Raw genomic sequence first — 17,827 nt, forward strand, 5'->3', positions numbered from 1 at the left:
AAATCTCAACTTTAAGAAAAAAAAATCATGGATTCCAAGCCCAAAAGAAGTTTTTGTGATAGTTTTTTGTCAATGTTTTCATAAGATTCCACTGTCAAATATTGTTCAATAGCATTGTCATTGAAATGTATACTCCGTGAAGAGTGATACCTGATAAAATTGATAAATTGATAAAATACTTCCTCAATAGATTTTGTTAAAATATAGCCAACATCTCCGTGCAAGGGTGACATATACACGAGCCATTTCATTGGCATGCTTTATTTTGAGTGAACATAAAATTCTTCGTTCGATGTCTTTTTAAATTTAAGTTACACAATGATACTCTAATATTAATGCAGATGGGCTCATTGAAAGTTGCAGGGAAAACAAACGTTTTTTTTTTCTCTTTGACATTAAATACATTTTTTAAATAGGATATGATTGGCTAGGCCCCTATATGTATTTTCTTATTGATGAATGAGTAATAACAATCATATAATTTTTTCCTCGATATTCTTTTGTGTTATTTGCAATGAACAAAAGGTATTGTATCACGGCCTAGAAAATTTAATGGTTTTTGTACAATATTGTTTATGTCTCTTGTCTCGTTGTTAATAACTTAGTCTATAATTTCCGAGTAAATATTTAGTAGGCCTAAAAGAAACTTTCTCAAATTATTTGATAATTTTCAGTTCCGCTTTTAGCGGGATAGTTTGTTTATATTCAGTTTCTAAGCTAACGTTACTTAGAACTAGTGAAATCCTAAAACATGTAGGACCTTAGATCGAATTGATAGTAAAAATCGTGTTTTTGGCCAAAGTTGAAACCTATTTCGAGTTTGATAATTGTTAATAGTAACAATAATTACTAATGTATCTTGTGTTGGTGTAGAATCTACTAAGTAATTAATTAAAACAATGCATCAGACTGAGTTGACTGTAAACAAAAAAGTTAATTAGGATGACTCAATAATGAGTATAGAATTAGTTATTTTGTCAAAGCGAGAGGAAGATAGCTATGGATATTACGGGGTAAGAGAGGGAGCGGTGGGGGCGGAGGAACATGCGTAAATAAAGACAAAAGAAATCATGACATTATGAATTCATGAAAACTTAAACTGATCGATTCAAACTAACCGATGAATTACTGGGAAACTAAGCCTATCATTTGACACTTGTCGCGAGATAGATTTTTAGATTTTTATTACCATTGCCGAAGGACATCGCCTACCGATAACAAAAGTTAATTATATAAAAAATAACTATCTATATAAAATAATTATAATTATATAACCAAACATATTATGATATAACAATATAGATTATAGAAACTATAGCTGATAAGGTATAATAGATAATGTCTTTTTAAATTAAACTCGCCTCGGTTCATTTTCACTTGAAAATACTCCACCTTGTCCGTGTTCGTTAATTAACATGGTTCCAGAACCACAAACGCAGTGTAGGTACATTTTGAAAGGTGGAATAAAAACAAACTCCCAGGTAAAACTCTCACAGTGAATTATATAGGATACTTGTTCGAAGCAAGCTTAACACGGAATAAACTCATAAGCCTGGCTTGTATTTGATCCAGTCACATTCTGTCTTAGTTTATCATATCGAGGCTGCCTTTCTAATAAATATTCATGAATATCTAATGTTACAGGCAAGATCTGATTCGCTAAGGCGATTTCTAATAGCCAATGACGTGTCACCGACGAATATACACCCCCCCAACCCTCCCCTTTTCTTAGGGCGTTGTTTTCTACTTCGTCTGTATTATTTAACCTTTAGGATACGCACGTCACAATATATTGAGTTTTTTTCAGGCGTATTTTGTTGGCAAAAAGTTCAATATAAACTATTGTACTGTTACTTTAGGAGTCAAGAACATATATATATATATATATATATATATATATATATATATATATGTCATGATTTTTATATAACATTTTCAAACTATCATTTGGAAAACTTCTCGTGTTATTCTGGACATTCATCGACTATTATCAACTGTAACTACTAACATATTTTAGCTTAAATATAGATCAAATATTACTTGAAATAATCTGCAATAGCGCCCTCACTTATATTTTCATTTCTTAAACTTAACGATTGTAGTAGTATGTTCACTTACCGAAGTCAGGTCTGCTGAGATAGAGAGGAAGCGAGGGAGGAGGGGTGGGGTGGGGGTTGGGAGTATGATGAGGTCAGGAGAGGTAAGGAAAAAAGCCCGGTTACCTTTGGTCCTTAGTGGAAGTGGGGAGTGATAATGTATTCCCAGGGGTCCGAACTGGGTCTCGGCGTCTCTGGCTGGAGATGGTATTTTACTCCCTTACCAAAACGCCCCCGGCACTGACAACCCCCCCCCCCTCCCCACGTAAATCAAAATTTGACAGTGCAAGCGATAGCAGCATATTGACAAAGAACAATAACGAAGTTACAAATAAGTTTTAACTACAGCGCAAAGCAACGCATTGATGAATAATATACCCGGTGATATCCATATTTAAGTTCTCCTTATGTAATTATATTGTTTAGTCCATTTGATGTCTTAATACAATTAGAAACTAAGGGTAGTGTTATTAACATTGTTGCATAAAGTCATTATACGTTAGAGGTGTATGTCATAGAACTAATTACCTATGAGAAGATATGGGTTTAAACAATTTTGATTTTCTATTCATCCTTCCTATACTAGTTATTGCGATAAATTTTTGTTTTGAGCCAGAAAATTTAATATGTTAGTCAGTATTACCATTTCGGTGTTATTATTTTGTTTGTTTTATGTAATTGGTCAAAAGTAGGTTGTCCAACGTATTTATCATGTAAATGCTGTATGGTGATACTAAAAACAACTGGTGATTACATAACACCAACTGAAGTTGATTTTCAAGGACTTTCTCACAAATAGAAACTGGTATACATGGCGTTACAAATTAATGCTTATTCGAAGTTAAACCTGCCAAGGATATGGAGCTCTAAATGGGAACGTGTTTTTAACGTCAGATTTGATTGCACGTTTCAAATTTCACAATTGAGATTGATTTAAAGATATGAAACAATGCCACATACTAATACACACATTATATCGAATATTTTCTTATTACTTTTAATTTTCTTTCTTTCTTTCTTTCTATATATATATATATATATATATATATATACAGATAGGTAGATAGACAGATACAAAACACTGAGTGTGAATTTCTATTGTTCTGCCTGTAGGCAGACAAGTCAAAACTTGCAATACAGCATGTTACAAACTGGGGAAGAACCCATATCTGAAACACATTGCCTAATTTATTTACATACGCCAGAGATGGTTACAGTACTGTTCATTTAGGAACCTAAAACATAATTATTAATAGTCAACAGACAGGTATACTGTAGTTGAGATTCCGCTTTCCCTAAATAACCAACCAGACACAGTTCGTCTACATATGTGTTCGTGTGTTGATAATCTCTTGAATGTCTCGCATATCTGCTTCATTCGATTTTGTAACAGGCAAGCCTCTGGATCTGTGTGTTCGCGCACTGATGACTCCGACGGCCTTCGATCGGGATTTCAAGCAAGTTTGGATGTACAGCGCGTTCAGTTGTAATAGTGTCGTCACACGTTATCCATTGCATAGTACACATTACCGTTCTGTTTAATCGAAGGGTTATATGCTCACTGTTGTCAACAGTATTTAACGTTTGGGGGAGTTCGAGAAAAGATTGACGTGGTTAAATTCTGCTGGTTGTGTCCCGTTTTCAACAAATCTTGCAGTCTATTTTAAAATTCAGTGGAGGAGACAAGGAGAGACGAGGGTTATTTGAAGAGAAGAAAAATATAGACAACTTGTCATCTTGCTCACGGAAATTGGGCGTTGGTTCACAAAGGCTAACATAGACAACGTACAGCAATAACTTGTTTCACCAACGAGAATATTGCTGGCCAGAGTGATCCGAAAAACAGCACAATAAGAGGTTATTTACAACAGTGAAATTCGAAAGGAAAACAAGAAAGATCGTGAAATTTGTTGTGTCGGAATTATAATTTTTGTGAGAACAAACGATCGGTGAGTAATCTATTGTTGTTTTTTTTTTTTTTAATTCAGTCTAACATTGTGCTCATACCTTGAGCGCATACATGAATTTACTGCCAACCAATGCTTATTATGCTTAATTAACACAACACCCTTTTTTCTTTAAAGAATGAAAAACAATTATTAATGAACAATTAAAGCTTAACAGATTGGAAGGAATAGAAAGTACAATTATGAATCAGTTTGATTCAACAACTATAAATGGCTCATATCATAAAACACAGGCGTCAATGACGTCACCAAAACATTCTTGACGATATCAGTACTGCGCATGAGCAATGCAATCACTGACACAATGTCAAAGAGCATTGTGAGACAACATTCACGATTTTAAGGGATCAGCATAACAAAACACACAAAAAAAGATTAAAGAAATACAGTATGGAAAACAAGGGCTAACTAATTAACACATTATTATATATCGTAAGGAGTTTACCCCTATATATCTAACTTGGGTATTATTAACTGTTCATGTAGGGGGGGGGGGGGGGGGTTTGGGGTTTTTTCGGTGTTTTTTGCATCATGTATTGCTTGTACATGACAGAGCCTGATTGGTGACATATCTTCAAGTGCCCGAATTTGCTTCATTCACTTCCTTGTATGCATATATGCACATATAGTGTGTGCAGCAATGCCTAACGTACTGGCAATTCGCATGGTATACATAACTCACAGTATACGTAGACGTAATTATGTACAGGTAAACGATTGAAGAAACAAAACTAAGACACAGTGTCACTTGAAAGAAAATTGAAACCCAAACACATTAGACCGCCACTAAAGAATAATTAACATTATATGAAGATTAACCAGCAAAGTAAGATTAAATTAACAGAAACATACATGTGGTGATCCTCTTCCCTCGATTTGGCCCCCCCCCCCCTTCGACCTCTCTCATCTTCCCTCCCATCTGAAACCTCTTCTGTCGCTTCGGATCATGACGCCGGGAACGGGATCAAATGTGTCTCTTCTTCGGGTTACAGGATGATGACGATGGGCAAATGACCATGTTGTCTTTCTGGAGCGGTGTCCATCTTAGAGTGGAAGTGTGTTAGATAGTCCCCACTATAAAACAGAATGAAAAAGAAATAACTTTGACGTCCTCAGGGTTGTAGCTATATCCCCTACACCCACTATCCCTCCCCACATCGCTCCCCCCCCCCCGCCCCGACCATTCACTTGCACTAAATATTCCGATTAACCTCCTGATATAGCATTCATTGCCACACTTTTTACTTTTATTTTTTTTTTCTGTTTTCAAGTAACCATATAGTCAGCATAACGTGAGGGTTTTAGAATTATGTACAACATATTGCTATTATATTACACAGGCATATTGAGAAAATTGCGAAAGAACCTGTACAGTGTACTGGTATTGCACAATATCAAGGTTCATACCTTAGAGCGAGCCTGTATGACTGTGCACATATTTTAAAACAGTATTTCTGTCTGTGTGGGGGTGGTGTGGGGTGGGGTGGGAGAGGGTGGAGGGGGTGAAGTAGATTGGAGGGAATATAGTGGCTAGTCAAGATAGTTGCGTAATGTGTGAATAACAAATGTTCTTTCCATTGACTTTTATGTGTAATTTGTATGTACAGTAGGAAAGAGGAAACTTCTTTGCACAACAAAAAATTCCCATTGCGATGCAGTGATAATACAGATAAGATGTTTTCAAGGGCAAAGTTCCGCATGATGGTACTCCAAAGTCTTTAATGGGTGGAAATGATAAGATATGCCCGCAAGATCAAACTATAAACTTTTAACTGGTTAGTATATATATATATATATATATATATATATATATATATATATATATATATATATATATATATATATATATATATATATATATATTTATATATATATATATATATATATTAATATATATATATATATATATAAATATATATATGTATGTATATATATATATATTTATATATATATATATACATATATATATACATATATATATACATATACATATATATATATACATATATATATATATATATTTATATATATATATATATATATGTACATATATAGGTTTGTAAGAAGCTATGCAAAGAAGGACATAAATAGAGGAAACTCATTAACATGTCATACTTATTAGTTCAGTTGTGTTGTTATACCTAAGTACGATGTCTATACTTCCTGAACACACAGCAACTCAAACTCGTTAAATCCTATAGGAGATCATTGATATTAAAGACAAGGATGTATGGATAACTAAATCGAAACTAATGGACTTCCTTAAAATGTATGTAACTTAGTAGATCCAAGTGGAGGAAAGTGTACTCAAGCCACAGAGCACTAAAGGATCAAAGCAAAATATGAATACACTTCCTTTATTGATGTTAAAATACAAGTAATGCATCCAAGTGGGTTAAAGCTACACAGTGTCCTGAAAGCACTATAATATTCATTAGTACACTGTCAGTTTCCTACCCATATAAAGATAAGTCCCATAAAAATCATGCCCTTATAGCCTTGGTGTATTTGTAAACTTTTGATACGCATGTACCGTTGATATAAGAAACTGGGTAACCGGATATCCGATACCGATTATAAAGTTTGATGTGAATATTCGTTAAGTTTACCTTATACCTGTTTTCATTACAAAATTTAAAATTCAGGTAAACAATAATATTAAAAAAAGATTTTTTTTTTTAGAGAAGTCAAATGCTAAAAATAGTTGTACTTGACAAATTGTGAAGTCAAAAACATTTCAGTAGATACGGTAAACTAAGGAAATAAAGGGGTGGGAGGGGACACAGGGGTAGGAGGGGGGCAGGTAGGTGTGGAGATAGGAATGCATTTCGTTAAACTCAAACACAGGACTTTAGCTTACGTATACAGAATCATAAGATTTAATCCAGACTTCGTATAATATGTGTGTCATATACGTAGATATTACACAGAATACAAATGTTTGCTCTTATGCCAGGAATAGGCATACAGTAAAGCCCTATATATGGATTAGAATTGTTCTTTTAGAATGCAATTGTGCTCTTAGAAATGGACAGGCTTTCGCTAAAGGTGTTCTTATATTATAATTGGTTGAATTGGTTGGAGAAAAAAAAAACAACAACAAAGAGGAATTGTTGAATGGATCTAATCAATTGGAAAGTAAGTAAGGTAACTGAAGGAGTGAAGGGTACATAAAACAAATCAAGTGAACTATACTTAACTAATATACGCCTACGTTAAAACAGGTTGTATACACAGAAAGGTATACCCTGCATATTAACGAATGAAAAGGTCAATGAGTCATCGACTTTGAGGGAAAGAAAAATTAATGCTTGAATTAGTATAAGTAGTATTAGTATTACTTATTAACAAGAAACACAAGGTTAACAGTAAACAAAGTAAACAAATTTAAGAAAGTAAACAAAGGAAGATAAGAGCAAGGGCTTCATAACAAGTTTATCAACGATAGGTCGTAATTAATAACAAATAACGAAAAAATTTGCAAAAGGAAAATAAACTTACATTTTTAAGCAAAGGTAGTTGTTTTGTATTCTACTTTCGTGGCTGCGGCTCGTTGTGGCTTCCACTTTGACCGAGCAATCCACACGTAATATAATTAATGAAACTAGGTGGTTCGTTTTGGTCGTAGTCAGGCATTTTGAATTATTTTTTTGAAATATTGAAACGAAATGTTTGAAGTTCAATTCCTATGTTATGTTGAAGTTTTTGAGTTCGAATTTGGTCGTCTCAATATCTTCTGATAAAGTTTAAGAACATTTTACTCATATATATATAAGATACAGTGCACATACCCTGATAATAATTTTCATCGAAGGGGATTTTATTTATGTAATTTTACTTACCTTCTTCTCATTGGATGAGAAATATTCAGATTCAAAAATCTCCAATGAAAAAGACCGTTGAATGTTACCGATTCATGAATAGGAATGAAATGATGACGTTATCAGACACAAGTTCTCTTAAGCCCTCTGTAATTTGTGAAATCTCATGATCTCGCAGAGAACTGACCATTCAGAGACGTTGTAAGAAATTGATGTAATGCAACGTGTCTCAAAACATACGGTAATAAATTGCAATTTGAATATCCCTTGCTTCACTGAAGTCCAGACAAAACCAGTTTAATGTTAGTTATTGTAATAGGACGTGTATCACGTGATATGCTTACTGATGGGTGGTTCCATTTCATCATAAGCAGGTGAATGCATTAACTCGTCGGGGGAGACAATCATTTATTGCCAAATAATCTCATAAAAACTTAAAAACTATAAGGTTGCACAATTTAATATTTCACAATGTATATAAACCAAAAGGGTATTTTTCAATAAACTACGAATTTTGCTAATATTCAAACAATTAAACCTCATTTATTGCTCATCCCAAGTAAGCAGAACGGGAAGGTCACCTGTGTAAAATAGAATTCACTTTATGACGTCATAGTCCGGTATTCCCCCATCTTGCGCAACGCTACTTCATGTCAATCGGCTACATACTTTGACGTCGCAACAAACTGGATATTCGTTTCAGCTTCCCTTAAAACTTTAACGAATATCCTACTTTTTAAATTAATTTATGTTATTTTCTTTACGTAAACCACTTTTAGAGACTATTTGTTAGTCAAAATAGTTCAATTTACTTACCTTAATGCCTAATAGGTGAGGGATATTTCAATACAAAATATGTACCTTGAATCACAGCAAACAGTTTATAAACCAACGTGACACGTACATTCAAGAGATATTCAAAGCCTAAAACAACGATGAAATATGCTCCTTTTAACGGTTAATTCGGTAAAAAATTGTTCATGATTAATCAAAGTCATCTTTTATCCTTCTTGATGTTAAAGTTTTAATTAAATTAAATGTAAAATGTGTTGCAATAAAATTAAAATAAACCAATACAAGCAACTTACAATGCTAATCCTATAGCATCCACTTGCTATATTCTTAACATATCCAAACGTCGATAGGGATATTAATTTCATAAAACAAGGCTATCCTCCATACACACAATATGTATCTAAGTCGGGGAAATACGGGGTGTAGATTAGGGGTGAAGGGAGGAGGCAGATGAAGGGCTAAGAGGTCACAAGATGAACAGACCTTTTTTATGCATATACCTGTCAAGGAAAGGACTTTACGCTGAGATTCACAGACGAATTTTCCTCACCAGTTACTTTGTTTCTAAAATTAATTCTTCTTCCTTCATAGATTTACTTAAATTCAACCTCAATTTGCTTAAATTACTCATTAAATTCACAAAATTCGTCAAACTTTTCTCTTCATTATTTGCAGACTTTGATACAGTCTTTAATGGATGCATTTTGTATAGTTACTTGCAAAAGTGAAAGAAAAACCAAGAAACACGGTACATCGAATGCCGGTATGTGTATATGTGTGTGTTTCTGCAGTCTCTCTGTGCGTGTTTCAAAAGAATTGGGTGAGGGTGTGGAGTGAGGGATCTGGGAAAGCATCATTGCTGATTAACGAAATCCTGATTTCTGAAAACGAACACCGAATAAATTGCACTGTATTGCAAAGAAAAGTAACCACAAAAGGCTAAAATAAATTCCATTTCTACGTCTCCCCTCCCTCGACTCATCTTTAATCTTTAAGGTGCCCCCTTCCCTATTTTGTTAAAGCTCATAACCAAAATCACACAAGCAATGTACTTCCTAATCGTAACATTATCAGTGTATGTACACTCCCTGTACCATTGCCGTGTGAATAGTTTCAAGCACAACAATGCCACACTGAAATCACAAAAAAAAAATCTAAGTTGTTCCAGTTTTTTCTGGATTCCTACAAGCATAAAACCACAGTTGTATAAAGGCCTCGACCCTTTCTCCGTTTATCGAGATAATCTTAAGTGTGATTTTATGTTACACACGTAAACCGTATTCACATAACGTTGCATACCTGATACGCTTCGAAAGACGAAGAGAATTCAGGGATCACCTCAACATATCACCAAAACACAATAAGCCTATAATACATGTAAGGTTTCGCACAGAGTCTGTACTGCATTTTGTGTAAACATTATTACGGTTCATAATTATGTAGGACTATAGACTCTCCACTAGACAGACTGAAATATATCAGATGTTTGCAGCTGTTGTTGCTGTTGTTTATCGGTCGATTGCATTTGTTTCTGTTTAACAATTGTTCTACAATTTAGTTCACGGATTGTATTATACTGCATAGGTGCAGTAGATGTTAATTGAGATGTTTCAAAAGACAGAAACGAATGGAAATTCGTTAACATACAAGTAGGCATACATAACATACAAGTCAGGTAAACGACTTATTTTGTGTGAACATTTTGACGAAAGACAAACCAGTTCGTTGAGATATATAACGAATGAAATAACAACTTTTATAACTGAAAACAAGTGTCTGCTGTAATTGGTAATCCATGAAAACACCAGCATATGTAACGTTTTAGCGAGCAATATCTATTTGAATATATACATGTGTGTGCATACCAATATCATGCTATCAGAACGTGGGCGTTTATATAGAGTTGTACTATACTCCATATCATTATGTCCGACATATCTCAGTATTGTGTAAACGAAAGAATTCAAACTTTAGCATGTGTTTATTTGCTTCTTAAACTGAAAGGTCGTTACCAGGTTAACCGTTGAGTACTTTGGCGCCTTTATCTGTTATAATTTACGGCTGTTTTAGTTTTGGCGCCTTGGCAACATTGCATAGTATATACAAGGGGAGGAAGTAGCTATTGTTGTTTTGAAACGTTTTTTTGTGACACAGTATAGTGACTCGGGAAAAAATAAAATCATGAACGAAGCGCGTGATCATCTAGCCCTGGCTAAGCAGAAAGAAAAGAATGTCGGTAAACAAAAAAAAAATGCAATTCGTGAAAAACACATCACAAAGATCGATGGAATGCAATCGAAGCCTGTTTTTCTGTTGCTTTGAAAAATATGCGAGGGCTTCCTGTTTGTCAGTCATGCATGTAACCATAAAAGGGCAACAGGAGTAACGCATTTAATACAGCCCCCCCCCCCCCAAAAAAAAAAGAGAGGGAAAATGGCAAACCTTTTAATTATTTCTAACTGTCTAGACTATATTGAAATATCATGTTGTGGTAGGTCCTATATTTGATAATGAATGCAAAACGTCCATTATTTCTATTCATGAATATGGCGTGTGGCCAACACAAATTGAAACTAAAAAAAAAATGAAAAAAAATAATGTATTTTGAACAGCTGTCCAAATTTAATATGAATAAGATAAAACAAAAAAATGGAAAAGCGAAGTTCATGTCGTGGGAATTTTTTCGTATTTAAACCTCGTTATCTGTAGAAAGGTGAGGAGGTTATAGATTTCATACTCAAAAATCGTTATCTTTAGAGCGTTGAAGAGGTGATACAGGTATATATTTCAACACAAGAGTTTTCCCAATTGCGCAATAACCACTGGCGCCTTGTGAGAGAATTTTACCGCCCGTAAAACAATATAATAAATAAATAGGGCCCAGATATGTTTTTTTCCCCCAATATACACTGACCTAGACATTAAACAGAAGAAGGAAATAACCATACATTAAACGTACATGAAATAACAACACCGTACATATTAATACCGACAGTTTTGACACTATTAAGCTTCTTTTTTCGAATAATGTCAATGAGAAGAAAAATTGTTTTTTTTTTAGAGCTTTTGGTGGGGGGGGGGGGGGTAGAAACTCAACGAATTAACTACCAAACTATGGAAAATTGTTACTGAAAATAATTCAGAATTATTTGGATACTCAAATCTCATCATCAGTAGAAAGCCATACAGGCTAAGATAGCTGTTTTATGTCTAGTTTCTGTAACAAAGCCTCTCGTCTTCATATGTGTGCTAAATACTTGACGAATTTATTTTTAGAAACTAACTTTAATATACAAGTTAATAAAATGGGGTATTGAAACTAAAGATGAGGTGATACAGGTATATTGCAACACAAGGGATTTCCCAATTGCGCAATAACCCCTTGGGCACGAAACGAAATTGATATACAAGACCAAAACAATATACAATATACATTGACCTAAAAGGTTAGTTATAGCATAATTTAAATATATATTGAAACATATACAACAAGGAAGGAAATAACCACACATTAAACGTACATTAAATAACAACACCTTACATATTAATACAGTCAGTTTTGACACTATTAAGCTTCTTGTTTCTTGCATAATATTAATTGGAAGATTTTTTTTGAGTTTTGGAGAAGTTAGGGTGTTAGGGGAGAGGGGGGGGGGGTAGAAACTTAACGAATTTACTACCAAACTGTGCAAAATTGTTACTTAAAATAATTCAGAGTTATTAATATACTCAAAACTCGTCATCTGTAGAAAGCCATACAGGCTAAGATAGCTGTTTTATGTCTAGTTTCTGTAACAAAAGCCTCTCGTCTTCTTATATGTGCGAACAACTTGACGAATTCATCTCGAGTTCATGACGAGTTCATATAATGGGGTGATGAAACTAAAGATGAAGCGATACAGGTATATTGCAACATAAGGGATTTCCCAATTTCGCAATAACCCTTGGGAGCGAAACGAATTGTTTCACAAGACCAAAAAAAGGGGGGGGGGGAACATGATGTTTTACAATATACAGTGAACTTTGACATTAAACAGAGTAAGGGAAAATTCCAGTTCTGTAAATAAGTAAATTAACAACACGAGTTAGTACACGGTAATATAGACTGTATAAAGAATATAGAGCTGTCTCGAGTGATGTTAAGCTTTCGGAGAGGGGAAAGGGAGGAAATTAAGCTTAACGAATTTTCTACCAAATTGTCCAAAATTATTACTTAAAATACATCAGAGTCATTTGCATACTTAAAACCCGTCATCCGTAGAAAGCCATTTAAGGTTGGTGCTTGATGCGTCTCACAGTAACAAAAGCTTTTCGTCTCTTTTGTGTGGGAAAAGAATTCGACGAATTTATTTTTTAATCTATTGTGTCCACTTGCCTAAATCTACAAGTTCATGAACTTTCAATGGGATGATGAAACTAATATGAGGTGACAAAGTATATTGCAACATAAGGAATTTCCCAATTGCGCAATAAACTCTAGGGGCCTAAAGATTTTCATTTTAATGAAAAACAAAGAACGAAAGCAAACCCAATATGTTTTACAATATAAATTGACCTAGACATTAAACAGAGTAAGGGACAATTCCAGTTCTGGAAATAACAACACAGTACGCGGTAACATAAACTGTATTAAGAATACAGAGCTCTTACAAATGATGGTTAAGTGAAAGACCAACACTATTTTTTTTAGTTCTCGGGGAAGGGGATATAAAACTTAACGAATTTTCTACCTTAGTGAGTAAAATTGTTACTGAAAATACATCAGTTTTACATAAACTACATTTTCCAAGCATATACTGGCATATTAGCTAACAATGTACACTGCCTTACATACACTGTGAAGAATTCAAATTGAACTATTTTGCAAAAATAATTTTGTTCTTTTTGTTTTCTTTTATAGATTTTTGACATAATTTATGTTAGAAAATTGTTTATGCCTAACGGATACTACATTACATGTCTACATTATACAACCAAAACGGGGAAAGGAGTCTGGTGGGGTGTTTAGGAATGGGAGGCGGAGGTAGTAAAATATGATATCTTTAATGATAAAGGGAAACAGCAATTGAGTTTGTGTGATGTCACATACCACAAATATCTTTCATCAAGTCTTTTCAAAATCTTCTTGACTACGCTCTTCATAGTCATAAAGTGACGTGTTTTACTAGTATATGACAAGGAATAAAACTGTGGACAAGTTTTTTTCTGTCATTTTAAACCTTAATATATTAAGAAAAAAAAAGGGAAAATTCTTGATATGAAAGAGGAACGAAAAGTCCATGAACCTAAATAATCTGATAGGCTGACGCAAACCAAACTTAACTTTTCATTTGAGATCAAGGGTTGAATAAAAACTGTTAAAGAAAAAAAAAAGATATATATTTTTTAAGCTACCTGGAACACGTGACATCCTGTTTACAATTGAACTCGACATTAGTCACCACCCACTCCCTTAAACAAACAACGGTCCTTGTTAAATCAAACGACATTTCTCGATCGGGATTTTCCACCGTTAGCGAGAATAGATTGTATACATGTGTCACATACGCATAGTTAAGTTGTACATACAATATTGTACAACAGGGAGTTCAACAGAATGACCAAACTGTTTTGTTTCCTTTTTTTTGGAGACAAAAACGATATTACATATAACTTCATCCAAAAGTTAACGAATTTTTAACAATTTTAGCAATAATCTTCAAATGTTACAACTTATTATGTATGTAAATAATGTAAATATTATTATGATTTAGTTTCAAACAACATTAAGTTTGCTAATATTATTTTATTTTAAGAGCTTTGTTCATGCCATCATTTTATTCTGATATAAAAATCTTTGTACAAGGTAAATGAAACCATGACAAGTTTATCTTCTCAATTTATACATACATATATATATATATATATATATATATATATATATATATATATATATATATATATGTATATATATATATACAGATATATATGTATGTATATATATATATATATATATATGTATAAATTGAGAAGATAAACTTATATAAACATATATATATATATATATATACATACATATATACATATATATAAATATATATACATAAATATATATAAAATATGTATATATATACATATATATTTATATATTTATATATATATATATATCTATATATATATATATTTATATATATATATATATTTCCCCCCCCCCCTTTTTCATGTAATATGTTTCAGATACATTGAACCCCAGCAAAAGTGAAAATAGTAAACTTACATATACCCAGGTTTAGCGCCCACTGGTCACCTGTAAAGGTATAATAAAAAGAAACAGTCATATATAGCAAAACTGTTTTTATTAGTTGGAGATATAAACAGACACATAGAAGAAAATATTTTTTCTTAAAGTAATAAACCTGTAATCTGCTTTTGTTTCTTTGTTGTTGTTGATTTTTGTTGTTCCATTCTCTTCCAGCTATGTATCATTGGCACGTAACAGGAAATTCCTCAACAATACTTTATCTGTAATACTTTATTTACATAATGTATTACATAATATGTAACCGTTTGGAGGAGAATTAACGATTCTTGTGGTTGTTATATAATTTGGTCTCAGGCAGACATCTTTACCTCCCAATAAACTGATAAATTTAATCAGATATTTCATTGTAACAATTGCACATGGTTCGAGTCTCTTTTATAATCCACACAGAAAGACACACATTTTTTTCTCGTCTAAATTCATCATCCGTGTGTCAATATTTTGATGAACTCGCAACACATTTTGATGTTTCTAGATTGCCAATTTTTGTTCTTTAAATGGTCGAGTTTGGTATCAGAAAAACTGACTGAAATAAATGAAGACCAGTTTGCATCGACAATAGATACATAACTGAATTGAATTGTCTGTCAGGATAATGTATCTTGATTCATACAAACATATAAGTCTTGTTGTATTACATCATTTTTTGAACTTAACATTGTCGATATGAATATATAACTTACCTTATCATGTACAAAACTAAACTTTTCCGTAAAAAAACATGGAAATATTAAGGTTTGTCACCTGTATCCCTTTTGCTACCTGTATCGAACAATGCTGGTCTTGTTTTAGGGAACTGTTTTGACTTACTCTACAGATCAAGTCACAAATAATTTGTGAATCCTACTTACGGATCTCGAAAGAGATATTTTGAATAGAATTGTTAAATGAAATAGAAATTAACGAAATAACATACATATGCTTAATAACATAATAAATAAATATTCAAAAATTAAAAATATTCACAAATGAAACTATTCCGACTCGAAATCAAACACAAAAAACAACGAAGAGAACTATTCAATAAAACGAAAATCGGTAAAAGAAACACTAATTATAATGGAACAAGTACAAACTTTAAATCAGTGATTTAAATGTAAACTGCGTTTTCATTTGGTGGATATGCTTATTACTCACCTAATAAATTGATATTTAATTTTTTTTATAAAAAGACATATCTCATGCAAGACGAGACTTAACGATTGATTTTGTTAATGTAGCATATAAATAGTTCTTCGACTCACTTTTTTCCAAGGTTAGTCCCGGTATTTTGGTATTCTCTTAAACGGTTTACATAAAGGGTTTTCACAGATGAAAACGTAGTAATAATAATAATCATCCTCACGATCCAAAGTTCCATACACACGTGAGTGACAATAATCACATTTAAATTTTCTTTTTCGTTTTTCTGGTTCGTTGTAAGAACCTTGCGGACCTATGTTCTGGCCTCCTTTCTTCTTGCGAGAATTAGCGTTATTCGAATTCATTTTAATCGTTTCAAAGAGTGAAAATTATCCCTAAATTTAAGAATCAGTCATGAAAACCTTAATCAATCTATGAGCAAGCACAGACCCCTTTTCCCCTCGAAGTATATACCGACGTTACTACAAATGCAGGTATGACATGCAATAGTGTACACATTAACAAGTTTTTTTTATATATATAGAGAGCATCTCAAACGTTTAATGTATAAACCAATAGAAAAATTGTGCCTTGTCACTACCATGTGACGTACGTAGCTTATTTGTATGAAAGGGCACAGGCTAAAGTGTTGTTAAATTGAGGTAGTATATAAAGGTGTTGATAAAATTGGTTCAATATGTAAGTGATATCATAGTTTTTCAAAGCAGGATCACTTTCATGGTTAGAAATCAATTCAACTTCTCCCATATTATTTCTTAATTTTGCATCTGAAATATTATATATTTTAGTAAAAGTTGACCTCTGAGCCTCCTTGTTTACATGAGTTTCTGTACAAGTTTATGTTCCTCTTGCAAGGCGAAAAGAATATCGCTAGCGGTGGTAGCACTAAAACATTTTTCTTTCAATGACTATGAGATAGCTTTTAAGAACAGTCCCTTTCTGTTTTCATAAATTTGCTCTTCCTATGCCATTCAATTATGTTAATTACATTAAGATACAGAATATATGTATTGTGCTGAAGTAAGAAAAAAAAGAGACTACTTTGTTTGTCACATATGTTTGTATTATTATGTGACATTGACAGAAAAAAAATTGTGGTTGTTATGTCACAGTAAGAGATATGTAAATATTGTTGTATAAAATGAACGAACGGGTAATTAACGAGTTAAAACTCAAAACATCCCCAACAAAATTCCAGTCCCCTACTTAATTAAGTTTGTATAGATATAAAAGACTAACGTATTTCGTTTTTTGTGCAGGAGGAGGGGGGGGGGGGGAGGAGAAGTTTTCGAAACTGTTAATTTTATTAATTTGGTAAGTTTGTACTTTGATTCCACGGTATTTTACCATTTTGTATGTGCTATCTTTGATTTTAAGTTTCTTTTTTTTAAGATTGAATATTCAAAGGTTGGCATTTTATCGATAGTTTTTTTTTCCTGTTGGAATAGGTTGATTTCTTACCTCAAAATTTGAGGTATCGAATTTGATGGATAATAGTTGCCATAGTATTATTGATTCTTTTTTTTTTGCTGAATGGAGGGAAAAGAATGTACGAAAAAAATAGTTTAAAAATAACTGCGATAGCATTGGAGAACTATAGCATATTTAACGTAGAAGAAGGCTATCAAAGTTGTCGTAAATTTTGCATTATATAAGCAATCCTTAAAGAATCATTTTGATAACTCAGTTGGATAGTTATTCACT

General features: G+C 32.9%; 2 protein-coding genes and 1 long non-coding RNA gene across 12 annotated transcripts in view; 1 reads left to right on the forward strand and 2 right to left on the reverse strand.

Moving 5' to 3' along the window:
• The window catches only part of LOC139974640 (uncharacterized), a 199,104-nt gene that overhangs the window by 47,546 nt on the left and 133,731 nt on the right, over positions 1 to 17,827 (reverse strand). The window lies entirely within an intron of this gene.
• LOC139974996 (uncharacterized) overlaps positions 1 to 17,827 on the reverse strand; it is a 35,544-nt gene that overhangs the window by 12,047 nt on the left and 5,670 nt on the right. For 5 of the 9 annotated variants that reach the window (XR_011795617.1, XR_011795618.1, XR_011795615.1 and 2 more), the window contains one exon: positions 14,936 to 14,965. The gene's annotated coding sequence lies outside the window, so the exon portion shown is untranslated. Of the gene's footprint in view, positions 1 to 1,361; positions 5,138 to 7,564; positions 7,864 to 14,935; positions 14,966 to 17,827 lie in introns of those variants that run through there. The other 4 variants (XR_011795611.1, XR_011795612.1, XR_011795614.1 and 1 more) reach the window with 2 other exon arrangements.
• Positions 1 to 17,827, forward strand: part of LOC139974997 (uncharacterized) — a 42,249-nt gene that overhangs the window by 10,287 nt on the left and 14,135 nt on the right. For both annotated transcript variants that reach the window (XR_011795621.1, XR_011795620.1), the window contains exon 2: positions 3,490 to 4,045. This is a non-coding gene — a long non-coding RNA (uncharacterized lncRNA). The remainder of the gene's footprint in view (positions 1 to 3,489; positions 4,046 to 17,827) is intronic.

This window comes from Apostichopus japonicus, chromosome 10 (assembly GCF_037975245.1).
Source record: "Apostichopus japonicus isolate 1M-3 chromosome 10, ASM3797524v1, whole genome shotgun sequence".
Lineage (NCBI taxonomy): Eukaryota > Metazoa > Echinodermata > Holothuroidea > Aspidochirotida > Stichopodidae > Apostichopus > Apostichopus japonicus.